This window comes from Gossypium raimondii, chromosome 6, assembly GCF_025698545.1.
Source record: "Gossypium raimondii isolate GPD5lz chromosome 6, ASM2569854v1, whole genome shotgun sequence".
Classification (NCBI taxonomy): Eukaryota; Viridiplantae; Streptophyta; class Magnoliopsida; order Malvales; family Malvaceae; genus Gossypium; species Gossypium raimondii.
Genome location: NC_068570.1, coordinates 56,164,434 through 56,179,013, shown reverse-complemented (window position 1 = coordinate 56,179,013; position 14,580 = coordinate 56,164,434). Strand labels below are relative to the sequence as shown.

At 33.5% G+C, this 14,580-nt stretch overlaps 1 long non-coding RNA gene across 1 annotated transcript; it reads left to right on the top strand.

Moving 5' to 3' along the window:
- Positions 1-12,786: 12,786 nt before the first annotated feature.
- Positions 12,787-13,875, top strand: LOC105772210 (uncharacterized). Its single transcript, XR_001126635.2, has 2 exons — positions 12,787-13,308; positions 13,581-13,875. It is a non-coding gene; the product is annotated as an uncharacterized LOC105772210 (long non-coding RNA).
- Positions 13,876-14,580: the final 705 nt, after the last annotated feature.

Here is a 14,580-nt window from a genome sequence, read left to right as displayed (position 1 = left end):
TTTGAAAAGATTTTAAATAAAAAAATTTTAACTCGTGAATGGATTAAAATGATAAAACATTCTTATTTCAAAGAAATAAAACACCACTCCCAGTAAGTTAGGGCACAATATTTTAAATCTTCAAAATACCGAATATTGCCTTTTTGTTTTAGAAATTCTTATTTCAAGAAGTCAAAATATCACGACCAGTAAGTTAGGACCCGACATTTTTGGATTCCCGAGAATAAGCTTTTATTTGAAATCTTTGTGAATTTATTACAAAATAAATACTTGGTTTTTCCAAATTCATCGAAAAATAATCACAATCCAGTAAGTTAGGACACGATCTTTCTCGAGAATCAAGAATGTCAAATATTTAAAATTTAAAAAAACGATTTTAATGCTTTGACGAAACCAAAATATATTTTCTTTGAAAACATGATAAAATGCTAATGCATATATATATATATATATATATATATATATATATATATGTGTGTGTGTGTGTGTGTTTTCAAAAATCATGAAAATGAATTAATAATAAAATATACATACATTTTAGAAATAATAAACATAAAATGTATAAATATAATATATTAGTAGATTATAAAAATATGGATATATAGGTATATAAAAGAAGAATGCAGAAAATATACTTATTACAATTTTGAATAGTGAATGTATATATATATATTATAAAAAATGTATATATATATATATTATAAAAAATGTATATATATTCGGATTATAAAATATATAAAAAACTATATAAATATTATAAAACAGAAATATATGTACGTATATATATATATATATAAAACTAAGAAAAATAAAACAACAATAAAATATATAAGATATGAATATGAATTTAAAACATTTAAAATATGTACATATATCTATTAACATACATATGTGTATATACATATAGGTATAATAATATTAATATTTAATATATTATTAAATAATACTAATAATAATACAGTAATAATAACAATGTAACAGATTTAAAAAAACATAAAATGACAATGAAGGATTAATTTAAACTTTAATTTGAAAAACAGGTAAATTTGAAAATAATAAAATACTGAATGGACCGTTTAGAACAAACAATTAACGTGGAGGACCCAAAGAGAAATTTACCCAAACCTCCCAAACACTGCATGAAAGAACGAGCACCGAATTGAAACAGTCTTAAAATATGCGGTAAAATTTAAAAGAAATAATAAATTTAATTTAAACAACCCCAAAAAGCAAAGGACCAATCGTAAATGGCCCTTTTGAACCCTATAAAATCCCATTTTAAACCCTAAAGTCATTTTCCTTCGCTTTTGAAGTCGCGCCATTGCCATCTCCTTCCACCATTTCGGACCTATTTCCGACCGCCACAACGACGACGACGGCACCTCGACAGTAAGTTCTCTTTTCCTTTTCCTTTCGTTTTTTTTTTTTTTAAGAATCAAAGGAAAAAACCCCAAAATAAAATAAAATAAAACAAGAAAAGAACAAAAAATTAGAACAAAACCGATCACCTTTCCAAAATTCTTTTTCTCTTGATTTTCTCTTTTTAATACTTTTCAATACAATATATGTCTCTCTTCCCTCCCCTTTTTACATCGATTCCCCTTTTATTTGTTGTTGTACTCCCATTTGGATCTATTTTTCCGCAGTATAGAGATCGTGGGAGGGTGCATCGGGGTTGTTGAACGTGCAAGCAACGACGTTCAGTGGAAACGGTTCTTCGCGACACCAAAGTCGGGAAGAAGGTCATTGCTAGGGTTTGCACACTCGGCCTTATTGGGCCAAATGCATTAGGATTAGCCCAAATTCTATTGGTTTGTGTAAAATGGACTGTTTTCATTATTTATTTTTTAGCCAGGCCAAAATTGGCCTATTACAGCTGCCTCTCTTTCCTCGTTGTCGTGTAACGGGAACGGAACAAAGACCTTAAAATGGCCAATTTTGCCTGGTCGTGCTGGACCCTTATGCTCTTCTTCTTCAAGTAGCCTCGTTCTAACCTTCTGTGTCTTCAGAAGTATAGGAATTGATCCACTCCACTGCAACGTCAGGGAGATAGGATTATGATTTCTTCTGTCTGCTTCACTGTAACTTCAGGGAGATAAGACTAGATGCGATCTGCTCTATTGCAACCTCAGAGAGATAATATCTGTAGTTTTAATCCGCTCCACTGCAACTTCAAAAAGATGAGATCTGTCATGGGGATTTAATCCGACCTACTGCAACTTCAGAGGTATAGGATTCATCATTTTAATCCGCTTCACTGCAATTTCAGGGAAATAGGATTAGTTTCTTCTGTTTGCTCCACTGCAACTTCAAGGAGATAAGACTATATGTGATCTGCTCTCTGCAACCTCAAGGAGATAGGATTATTCTTCTGTCTGCTCCACTGCAACTTCAGGAAGATAAGATTCACTATATTCAGTCTGTTTAGCTGTAATGTCGGGGAAACAAGATCCGCCGTCGTGGCTTTAATCTGTTCTTACTACACCGCCAAGAAAGTAAGATTCACCGTTGTGACTTCAATCTTTTTAATTGCAATGTCAGGAAAACCAAATCTGCCGTCGTAGCTTCAATCTATTCCTACTACACCGCCAAGGAAGTAAGATCCGCCGTTATGGCTTCAATCTTTTTAATTGCAATGTCGGGGAAACCAGATCCGTCGTCGTAGCTTTAATCTGTTCCTACTACACCGCCAAGGAAGTAAGATCCGCCGTTGTGGCTTCAATCTCTTTAATTGCAATGTCGGGGAAACCAGATCCGCCGTCATAGCTTCAATCTTTTCCTACTACACTGCCAAGGAAGTAAGATCCGCCGTTGTGGCTTCAATCTTTTTAATTGCAATTTCGGGGAAACCAGATTCACCGTCGTAGCTTCAATCTAATCCACTACACCGCTAAGGAAGTAAGATCCGCCGTTGTGGCTTCAATCTTTTTAATTGTAATGTCGGGGAAACCAGATCCACTGTCGTAGCTTCAATTTGTTCCACTACATCGCCAAAGAAGTAAGATCGGCCGTTGTGGCTTCAATCTTTTTTAATTGCAATGTCGGGGAAACCAGATCCGCTGTCGTAGCTTCAATCTGTTCCGCTGTACCGCCAAGGAGGTAAGATCCGCCGTTGTGGCTTCAATCTTTTTAATTGCAATGTCGGGGAAACCAGATCTGCTGTCGTGACTTCAATCTATTCCGCTGCACCGCCAGGGAGGTAAGATCCGCCGTTGTGGCTTTAATCTTTTAAATCGTAATGTCGGGAGAACCAGATCTGCCGTCGTAGCTTCAATTTGTTCCTCTGTACCGCCAGGGAGATAAGATCCGCCGTTGTGACTTCAATCTTTTAAATTACAATGCCAAAGAGATAGGATTCGCTGCCCACAGCTTCAATCCGCTCCACTTCAACTAATCCAAGCCTTAACGCTAGAGAGATAAGATTCGCCGTCGTGGCTTCAATCTGCTCCACTGCGATGCCAGAAAAATAAGACCCGCCGTTGTGGCTTCAATCTTTTTAATTGTAATGTCGGGGAAACCAGATCCGCCGTCGTAGCTTCAATCTATTCCACTACATCGCTAGGGAAGTAAGATTCGCCGTTGCGGCTTCAATCTATCCAATTGCAATGTCGGGGAAACCAGATCTGCCGTCGTGGCTTCAATCTGTTTCGCTGCATCGCCAGGGAGGTAAGATCTGCCATTGTGGCTTTAATCTTTTAAATCGTAATGTCGGGAGAACCAGATCAGCCGTCGTAGCTTCAATCTGTTCCTCTGCACCGCCAGGGAGATAAGATCTACCGTTGTGACTTCAATCTTTTAAATTACAATGCCAAAGAGATAGGATTCGCTGCCCACAGCTTCAATCCGCTCCACTTCAACTAATCCAAGCCTTAACGCTAGGGAGATAAAATTCGCCATCGTGGCTTCAATCTGCTCCGCTACAATGCCAAGGAAATAAAAATCTACTATTTTCAACCTACTCCAATGCTGTTCAGGAAGATAAGGCTGAAGTTTTACCTGTTTGTTCTCTAGGGAACATGACCTGTATAATTCAAATTATGAACCTAATTATGCCTAGTGATTAGGATGTCATGATCAAAATAAATCAAATACTCCTAACTAGACGTGTATGAATGACATTTGAATGAATGTAGAATATTATTTTTCCTAAGAATGATCCTGTTTAGGTTGTCATTACTTAAAGTATATTAAAGCCGTATCACTAACGTGCCACAATGCCTTTTTGCTCAGCTCGCATCTCTAAAGAAAAACTTGACCAGATTGCTCCTACTGTAAACCTCCAAGTTTGATCCACTGGGATGCAAAAATTTGTACCACCTTTCTCCCGCTGTAACCCAAGGGTAGAAAAATCTGGCCTTTTCTCAATCCTCTCCTATCGTAAATTAAGGATACAGAATGTAAAGCTCTTTGGTCTCTTACACCATTCCCAAGGTGTCATACCAAATGTATATGCACAACTAAATGATTCTCTTCTCCAAGTAAACCCCTTTCTATTGCTTGGTGATTATTACTTGCTTATTTATTTAAGCCTTGTCACCAACCTGACATCTTGTCATTTTGTTCAATCAATGTTTTTGACAACAAAATCCAAAGAGAAAGTCTTAATTTAGATCATTCCTTATCAGATTTCCAACCCTTAAACCTAGTGCGTTCTAAATAATAGTCCTGTTTCAAGTTCTCGTATTATTTAGAAACTTCTAGAGTAATATGCAAAACTTCCCTTGTGAAAGTTTTATTAGTCCTTTAATCATTATTCTAATACAACATGCTTGCAAAAAGAGCAAAACGATGGATAGCATAGAATTGATTTGACAGCATAGCTTGAAATAAATATATTATCAAGAATATTAAGAATAAAATAGGAATTGACTCGTATCTTGAAAAAGAATAAAGTATTCCAAGAATAAGCAATTCAATAAAAATAGTATGAAAACTAGGTGCCCCAGATATCGCAGCTTGAACTTCTCTCTACAAACTTCCTGAAGACCATTCTGAGTTTGACATGTGTTTAGGAGATCTACAATACTCTGTCGATGCTCCAAGATATCACGCACCATTTCCTGCTGATTCAGGCATAGCAAGATCGCCACATGCCCCAATCTGATCAGAATTTGAGCTACTCTTATTACCTCATACCCCATTTTGATCAATATTTGAGCCGCCCTTTTCGGGTTTTCAACTCAAATCCCCTTTGGTCTAAGGCGCCCTTTGCGGGTTTTCACCTTAGCCTCTCCATTTTTACTTTTTCTATTTTTCATTTTTCATTTTTTTCACATCTCATCTCTTTTTTCTTTTTTTGCAAGTCAAAGTGCCCTTTGCGGGTTTTTACCTTGGTCCTCTCCTTTTTTAAGCGAAGCATTTCTTGACTGAATCTGAGTTTACAGGATTAGACAAGTTTTTTACTATCCATCTCACTCAAGATCAGTGCTCATTCGGAAAATGTCTTCTTTACAACATAAGGACATTCCCAATTTGGCACTCATTTTTCTCTAAAATCCTTTTGTACAAGAAGGATCTTTTTCAATATCAGGTCTCCCTCGTGGAATTCTCTGGGACGAACCTTTTTGTTGTAAGCTCGCATTATCTGTTTTTGGTACATCTGACCATGACGAATAGCTTTTAGCCTTTTTCCTTCAATTAATTTCAACTAATCGTATCGAGATTAGATCTTCATCCTACTTCAGCTCAGCCAATACCCGGAGAAAAAGAATTTCAACTTCAATGGAAAAACCTTAATAAGCTAAAGAGAAAGGTATTGCCCCGGTGGAAGTTTTTTGTTTCTTTTTGTTTTTATTTTTTTGTTCTTCTTTTTTCCTTTTTCTAATTTTTTTTCTTTTTTGTGTTTTTTTTTTTGCATTGAATCTACACTCATAGGATTAGGCAATTCCTGGTCATCCTTTTCGATCAGAATCAATATTATTCCAGATAAGGTCTTCCCCATAAGATCTTCCACTTTCATTTTGTATGCGAAAGATCTTCTTTGGTATCAGGTTTCTCTCATAGAGTCTTTTGGGGCGAAATTTTATCTATGACGAAAAAAACTTTAGGTCTTCCTCTTCAATACGGAAAAATGGCAACTTGACTTCAACGGACAAAACTATGATGAATTAAAGAAGAAGGCATTGCCCCGGCAAAGAATTCTAACTACATCGTTCATGATGTTAATTTTGAACATACTGCAAATTTTTGACTTCGTGCTATTGCTCAGATTACAATATCAGTGCTTAACCCAAGCATGTCCTGGTCTGGCCATGCGAAGACATCTTTGAACCCTTAAAGTAACTCAACAAGGTCTTACTTTGTTTCTCCAGTCATGTATGTTCCCTCAAAGTTACAGTCTCCATTGTCTCCTTAGGAGGTAAAATTTGTTCCTCTTCCTGTTCTACCATCCTCAACAAGTCCGTAGATAGGCCATGATCTATGTTATCTTCAAAGTCACGAGATCCCTCTAACACATGTCTCGCTTAAAAGGAGATTCAGAGTCTGTAGTAGTGTCACTCATGTCATTGATATCCAGGGACCTATTGTAGGTACTAAAGAACATACAAAGAATGTATAAATTTTTGAATAATTATTTGTACAATATGATTATGAATGAATGAAAGGATGATTTAGAAGAAAAATCTAAAAGAATGAAAGAATTGTAAAGAATAAAAGAATATTAGCTCAAAAAATGATCACAATGATGTATTAAAATAATAACTTTCAGACATGGGCGTATTTCACAAAGGTGTTCTTATCACTTTTAGGCTAAAAGCAATAAGAGTGTTCTGAACATTACTCTGAGTAAGCTCTAAAGCTACAGGAATTTCCTCCGCAATCCAATGATTTAGAACATCTTCAAGTTGATAAGAGCGAATATCTAACAAGGGCCTTTTTCAATTGTGTCTTCATATATGGCATTGATGTGAACGCCTCTCAACACTTCTTCATACATCACATTCACCCCATTATCAATCATGATTGGGTAGCGGATTTTCTGCACTGGATGAATCATCAAATTTGACAACGCCTATATTAATGAGTCTTTCAACCATCTTTTTGAATGCAGTGCAATTTTCTATCGAATGCCCCTCAATTCCTGCATGGTATTCACACTGAGCATTTGCATTATACCATTTAGGAAATGGGGGCAACATTGGTTTTAAATAGAAGGGAGACACCACATGTGCATTAAATAGGCTTTGATATAGCTCATTATATGACATCGGTATATGCGTGAACTGAGGCCCTCCTGTATTTGTCTTCGTATAAGATTCTTGTTTTAAAGCGCCCTGATAGTTGGTGGTCTTCGTCTTTGGTCGGCTCACAGTGATTGGTTTTGAGTGGCCCTTATTATATCTGCCTACATTATCTCCCTTATTCCCCTTCTTCCTTGGGGCCTTTGAAGTGTTGATTTGAGAGTTCCACTCTCGCCCTTTCCATTTGTAACGATCTTCGAATTGTTTTGGGAACTTCACCCTCGCCTGTTCTGTTTCTGCTTGATCATCAATGATAACAGGATTAGTTAAATTGCCCATCGAGTTGGAATCTGAGCCAGTCTAGAAATTCACCGGTGTCGAGGTGCTGGTCTGATATTGGGGTCAAATGTTAACAATTACCCTTTGTAGATATGCATTTGGTTGTGCTTGGGTATTTGTTGGGTTGAAGCCTGAAAGATATGTAGGGTCCTCATTATTATCCCCAAAGTGGACCACTGGGGTCTTTCCTCTTTCTAACCCTTTAGCCAATGACTGGGCTAACTGGCACATTATATTTCTTTGGAATTCTAACAACTGATCTCTCATATCTTGCTGAAATTTGGTCAATTGCTGCTGCATCCGCACTTGCATTTGCTCTAATTTCTCCAACCTTTGGTCCATTTCTCTAGTCTTTGCTTGGGTGCCGTGAGGGTGTTGGTTTTCCAAATTAACTGAAATAATTTTACTCAATTAGGCTTTTTCAATGGATTTTAATGCATATGATGTCATGTAATGCCAATCCATGAAATGAATGCATAAAGAGACGTTGATTCTGATTCAATTCCATTTAGAAAACTTCACTAGAAGACAAACTTCTTTACATAAAACGGATGCATGTACGGCCTCGCCCTCATACTCCAAGAAACATCGACCTCTTTCTTCATCCGGATGTTTAAGATAAATCTCGCAAATTTCCAATGAACAGCACTACTAGCTCCTTTTTGCTTGATCTTGGTTGCAATCCAACGTCTGCCCATCCTCGTAAGGCTTATCAGCTTCTTTAAGGAAGTTAGAATGTCGACAGCTCTCGAACAATCAGCTTGAATCCTCGGGCCACGAAGTAAAGTCATGAACTCTTCCATCACCCTTCTCGTGTTTCTCGGGATATATTCGGGCAACTGTATTATCTTCCATTTTATCAAGAAATCCTTATTCCATGACAAGCTTTATAAGTTAGTAATCGAACTTGAATCAACATCTCTTTTCTAAGATGCAAATGCAATACAATCATAATCAAAACAAAACAAAATGGGTTAGTACAAAGCAAAAACGAACAAAAAAAATAAATAGAGTACCTACTCGGGTGACCTCTAGGAGTTTGGCAAAGTTCTACCTAGGGCAAGTTCCTAAGGTTCACTATATGTAGTTTAGTTTCTAGGACAAGGGTACCTGAACCAGCAAATTCCTCGATCCTCACCCATTATAGGCTCATACAGACCGAGTTTAGTTCAGGGGGATACATTTCCCTATGGCTACACGAAGATGAAAATCTCACGAAGACATAGGTACGGATGTATCCCGAAAGCGATCCACTATCCTGCACGGAGGTGAAAACCTCACGAAGGACTAGCTTCTCACTCCTACTTAGAGGGGTAAAATTGACCATGAAATGCAAAAATGCAAATAAACTAACAGACTTAAGCCAATCAAACAAGCTTATAACAAGGAAAACCAAAGCATGCCAAAGCGGAAATCATTATTAAAAACAACATTAATTTTCGATAAAAAGACACAAAATAATCAATTTATGGCTCGACTCTCTAAGTTCCCCAGTGGAGTCGCCAAGCTGTCGAAACCATTTTTTCGAAACAAAAATTAGTTGTCGACTTAAAAACAAAAATTGGAGTCGCCACCGATCCTTTATTAAGGTGTGATCGGCTCACCATAAAAATATTTTTGGTCTATGAAGTCTAAGAAAAATGGGTTCGGGAGTCAGTTACGCACGAGGAAGGGTTAGCACCCTTGTGACGCCCTAAATCGGTACCAAATTGATTATTTAATGTCCTGGTGTCGAAAATTTGAAAAGATTTTAAATAAAAAAATTTTAACTCGTGAATGGATTAAAATGATAAAACATTCTTATTTCAAAGAAATAAAACACCACACCCAGTAAGTTAGGGCACAATATTTTAAATCTTCAAAATACCGAATATTGCCTTTTTGTTTTAGAAATTTTTATTTCGAGAAGTCAAAATATCACGACCAGTAAGTTAGGACCCGACATTTTTGGATTCCCGAGAATAAGCTTTTATTTGAAATCTTTGTGAATTTATTACAAAATAAATACTTGGTTTTCCAAATTCATCGAAAAATAATCACAATCCAGTAAGTTAGGACACGATCTTTCTCGAGAATCAAGAATGCCAAATATTTAAAATTTAAAAAACGATTTTAATGCTTTGATTTAAACCAAAATATATTTTCTTTGAAAACATGATAAAATGCTAATGCATATATATATATATATATATATATATATATATGTGTGTGTGTGTGTGTGTGTGTGTTCAAAAATCATGAAAATGAATTAATAATAAAATATACATACATTTTAGAGATAATAAACATAAAAATGTATAAATATAATATATTAGTAGATTATAAAAATATGGATATATAGGTATATAAAAGAAGAATGCAGAAAATATACTTATTATAATTTTGAATAATGAATGTATATATATATTATAAAAAATGTATATATATTCGGATTATAAAATATATAAAAAACTATATAAATATTATAAAACAGAAATATATGTACGTATATATATATAAAACTAAGAAAAATAAAACAACAATAAAATATATAAGATATGAATATGAATTTAAAACATTTAAAATATGTACATATATCTATTAACATACATATGCATATATACATATAGGTATAATAATATTAATATTTAATATAATATTAAATAGGTTGTTTTACCCAAATAACCCTAAAAAATATTATATTTACAAAAATAACCCAAGTTTAAAAATAATCATCAAAATAACCTAAAATGAACAGTACCCACTCTTTTTTTGCACCAATGATTGACTAATCATTGTGTCAGACTTAAAAAATTTATTTTTTTGGGTTCTGGCCTGTCAATGGCCGGAACCCATGTATTTTTTTTTAAAAAATTGTATAATACTGATATACAAATATACGAAAAAGAAAAAAACGAAAAAAAAATTTTTTGGGTGCCGCACATCAATGGTCGCACCTAGTACACAAGATAAAAAAAAAATTATTTTTTCGTGTCGAATTAGATATAAAATACGAAAAAATAAAAAAATTTGGGTCTTGGTCATCAATGGTAAGACACCAAGACACAAAGACAAAGAAAAAAATTTAAATTTTTTTTGTGTCGAATCGATATAAAAATACGAAAAAATAAAAAAAAATTGGGTCTGGCCTATCAATGGTCGCACCAAAGACACAAGATAAAAAAATTATTTTTTCGTGTCGAATCGATATAAAAATACGAAAAAATAAAAAAATTTTGGGTCTTGGCTTTGTCAATGGTCACCCAAGACACAAAAGACAAAGAAAAAAATTTTACTTTTTTTGTGTCGAATCAGATTTAAAATACGAAAAAATTAAAAAATTTGGGTCTCGGCCTCATCAATGGTCGCACCAAGACACAAGACAAAGAAAAAAATTTAAATTTTTTTCGTGTCGAATCGATATAAAAATACGAAAAAATAAAAAAATTTTGGTGTTTGTCGTGTCAATGGTCACCCAAAGACACAATACAAAAAATTTTAATTTTTTCGTGTCGAATCGATATAAAAATACGAAAAAATAAAAAAATTTTGGGTCTTGGCTTGTCAATGGCGGCACCAAGATACAATACAAAAAAATTTTAATTTTTTCGTGTCAAAATCGATATAAAAATACAAAAAATTTAAAAATTTTTTGGGTCTTTGGCTCATCAATGGCGGCACCCAAGACACAAGATAAAGAAAAAAATTTAATTTTTTTAATGTCGAATTAGATTTAAAATACTAAAATAAAAAATAAAAAATTTGGGTCTTTGGCACATCAATGGCGGCACCAAGACACAAGATAAAGAAAAGAAAAATTTTTAATTTTTTTGTGTCAGAATCAGATTTAAAAATACGAAAAAAAATAAAAAAATTTTTGAGTTACTGGCCTGCCAATGGCCGGCACCTAGTACAATCATATATATATATAAGCCATTTCATCTTCCATTTGTGTAATTTGAAAAGTTTTTCTCCCTTTGTTTAAAGGAAAGCAATTTTTTTTGAAAATGAGTTCTCAAATACTTTTTGTTTATGTTCATTTCGATGGCGAAATGATAAATACAAATGAAGAAGGATGTGTATTCCAAAGCCGGAAAAAAATAGGAATGAGGTTCAACAAACAGATTTTGTTGTCGGATTTGAAACGAAAAATCAATACAAAGATAGCAAGCCGTTGCGGAAAGCAAATGTCGAGACTGTTTTATAGATTTCCGATTTCAACTGATCCGCTAAAGTTCTCAAAAAAGGAGCTTGAAGATGTTGATGATTTAGGTACAATGATAGCAATTTATTGCCCCCTAGTATAGAAAATCTCAGTCCAGTTGAGTTGTTCGTGGAGATAACTGAACCGGATCCCATTCAAATGGTAATTCCAAAGAAGTATCTCAAAAAAAATTAAATTTTTTTCTTTTTCTTGTGTCTTGGGTGCCGCCATTGATGTGCCAAAGACCCAAATTTTATTTATTTATTTTTTCAGTATTTTTATATCTAATTCGACACGAAAAAATTAAAAAAATTTGTATCAGAATCTTGGTGCCGCCATTGACAGGCCAGCACCCAAAATTTTTTTTATTTTTTTCGTATTTTTAAATCTGATTCTGACACGAAAAAAATTAAATTTTTTTTTCTTTGTACTGTGTACTGGGTGCCGGCCATTGACAGGCCAGCACCCAAAAATTTTTTTTTATTTTTTTCGTATTTTTAAATCTGATTCTGACACGAAAAAAATTAAAATTTTTTTTCTTTGTCTTGTAATTTGGTACCGCCATTGATGAAAGCCAACACCCAAAATTTTTTTATTTTTTTCGTATTTTATATTTGATTCGACACGAAAAAATTAAAAAATTTTATATTATATCTTGGTGCCGCCATTGATGAACCAAAGACCCAAAAATTTTTTTATTTTTTCGTATTTTTATATCTGATTCGACACGAAAAAATAAAATAAAAAATTTTGTATCAGTGTCTTTGGTGCGACCATTGATGCATCAAAGACCAAAATTTTTTATTTTTTCGTATTTTTATATCGATTCGACACAAAAAATTTAGATTGTGTCTTGGTGCCAAGCCATTGACAGCCTCGCACCCAAAAAAATTTTTTTCGTTTTTTCTTTTTCAGATATCCAGTATATCAAGATTATACAATTTTTAAAAAATACATGGGTTCCGCGATTTACGTGCCGTAACCCAAAAATAATTTTTAAGTCGACACAATGATTAGCCAATCATTGGTGCAAAAAAAAGAGTGAGATCTGTTCATTTTAGGTTATTTTAGTGATTGTTTTAAACTTGAGTTATTTTTGTAAATATAATATTTTTTGGGTTATTTAGGTAAAACAGCCTATTAAATAATACTAATAATAATACAGTAATAATAACAATGTAACAGTATTTTAAAAAAAAATGTAAAATGACAAATGAAGGATTAATTTAAACTTTAATTTGAAAAAACGGGGTAAATTTGAAAATAATAAAATACGAATGGACCGTTTAGAACAAACAATTAACAGTGGAGGACCCAAAGGAAATTTACCCAAACCTCCCAAACACTGCAAAGCAACGAAGACCGAATTGAAACAGTCTTAAAATATGCGGTAAAATTTAAAAGAAATAATAAATTTAATTTAAACAACCCCAAAAAGCAATGGACCAATCGCGCAAATTGCCCCTTTTGAACCCTATAAAATCCCATTTTTAAACCCTAAATTCATTTTCCTTCTGCCTTTTGAAGTCGCGCCGTTGCCATCTCCCTTCCACCATTTCAGACCCATTTCCGACCAGCCACAACGACGACGACGGCACCTCGACGGTAAGTTCTCTTTTTCCTTTTCCCTTTCGTTTTATTTTTATTTTTAAGAATCAAAGGAAAAAAAACCCCAAAATAAAATAAAATAAAACAGTAAAAGAACAGAAAAATTAGAACAAAACCGATCACCTTTCCAAATTTCTTTTTTCTCTTGATTTCCTCTTTTTTAATACTTTTCAATACAATATATGTCTCTCTTTCCCCTCCCCCTTTTTTACACTGATTCCCCCTTTTTATTTGCTGTTGTACTCCCATTTGGATCTATTTTTCCACAGGTATTGAGATCGTGGGAGGGGTGCGTCGGGGTTGCTGAACGTGCGAGCAACGACGTGCGTGGAAACGGTTGCTGCGGCGCCAAAGCTGGGAAGAAGGCTGCTGCTAGGGTTTGCACACTCGGGTCTTATTGGGCCAAATGCATTAGGATTAGCCCAAATTCTATTGGTCTGTGTAAAATGGACTGTTTTCATTATTTATTTTTTAGCCAGGCCAAAATTGGCCTATTACATATAGAATTACAATTTGTAGTTGAAGTATATCATACCAATAAGTATTGAATGTTGTGATAAGACACATTACACTCTTAAGCGAAGAATGTAGGTTTGAACATTGAAGGTGACATTATTAAGAGAGGCAATCACGAACCCAGAACATGAACAATAAAACGAACTTGAAAATAGTAAAAAAAAAAAGTCATTATTTATAATAATAACTTAATTATTTTAAATATTTTATTAACAAGTTTATGCTTTTTATAATGGTTTTTAAATTTTATTAACAATTTTAATAATTTTCTATATTTTAAAATATTTTTCATAATTTTACAATTTTATTTTTTGTAATTTTAATAATGATTAATGTCATACTTTTGTTATTTTAATAATTATTAATGCTTTTTTGCAATTTTAATAATTTTTATAGTTTATGTATTCGTTTATAATATGTTTTTATACGTTTTATAAATTTATAATATTTTAAATTTGTATATATTTGTATTATTTGTATATTATTTTAGTATAAAATATCATATTTCGTTGCATAGCACAATCTTGGTGTGCCATGTAGCAAAAGCAACCCTTAAAAATAGTTATTGTTACTCTTCAACGATTGACTGTTAACTTTAACGGTTAAATAATTTAATAAATTAAAATACGTTCAATAGCTCAATCGGAAAAAAAAGAAAAAAAAAGAGGTATAAGGGCTTAATTATTTTTGAAAAATTCAGGGCTTTTAAAGATCATTTAGCCTTAATTTTTACATCATAGTTAAAAAAATTTA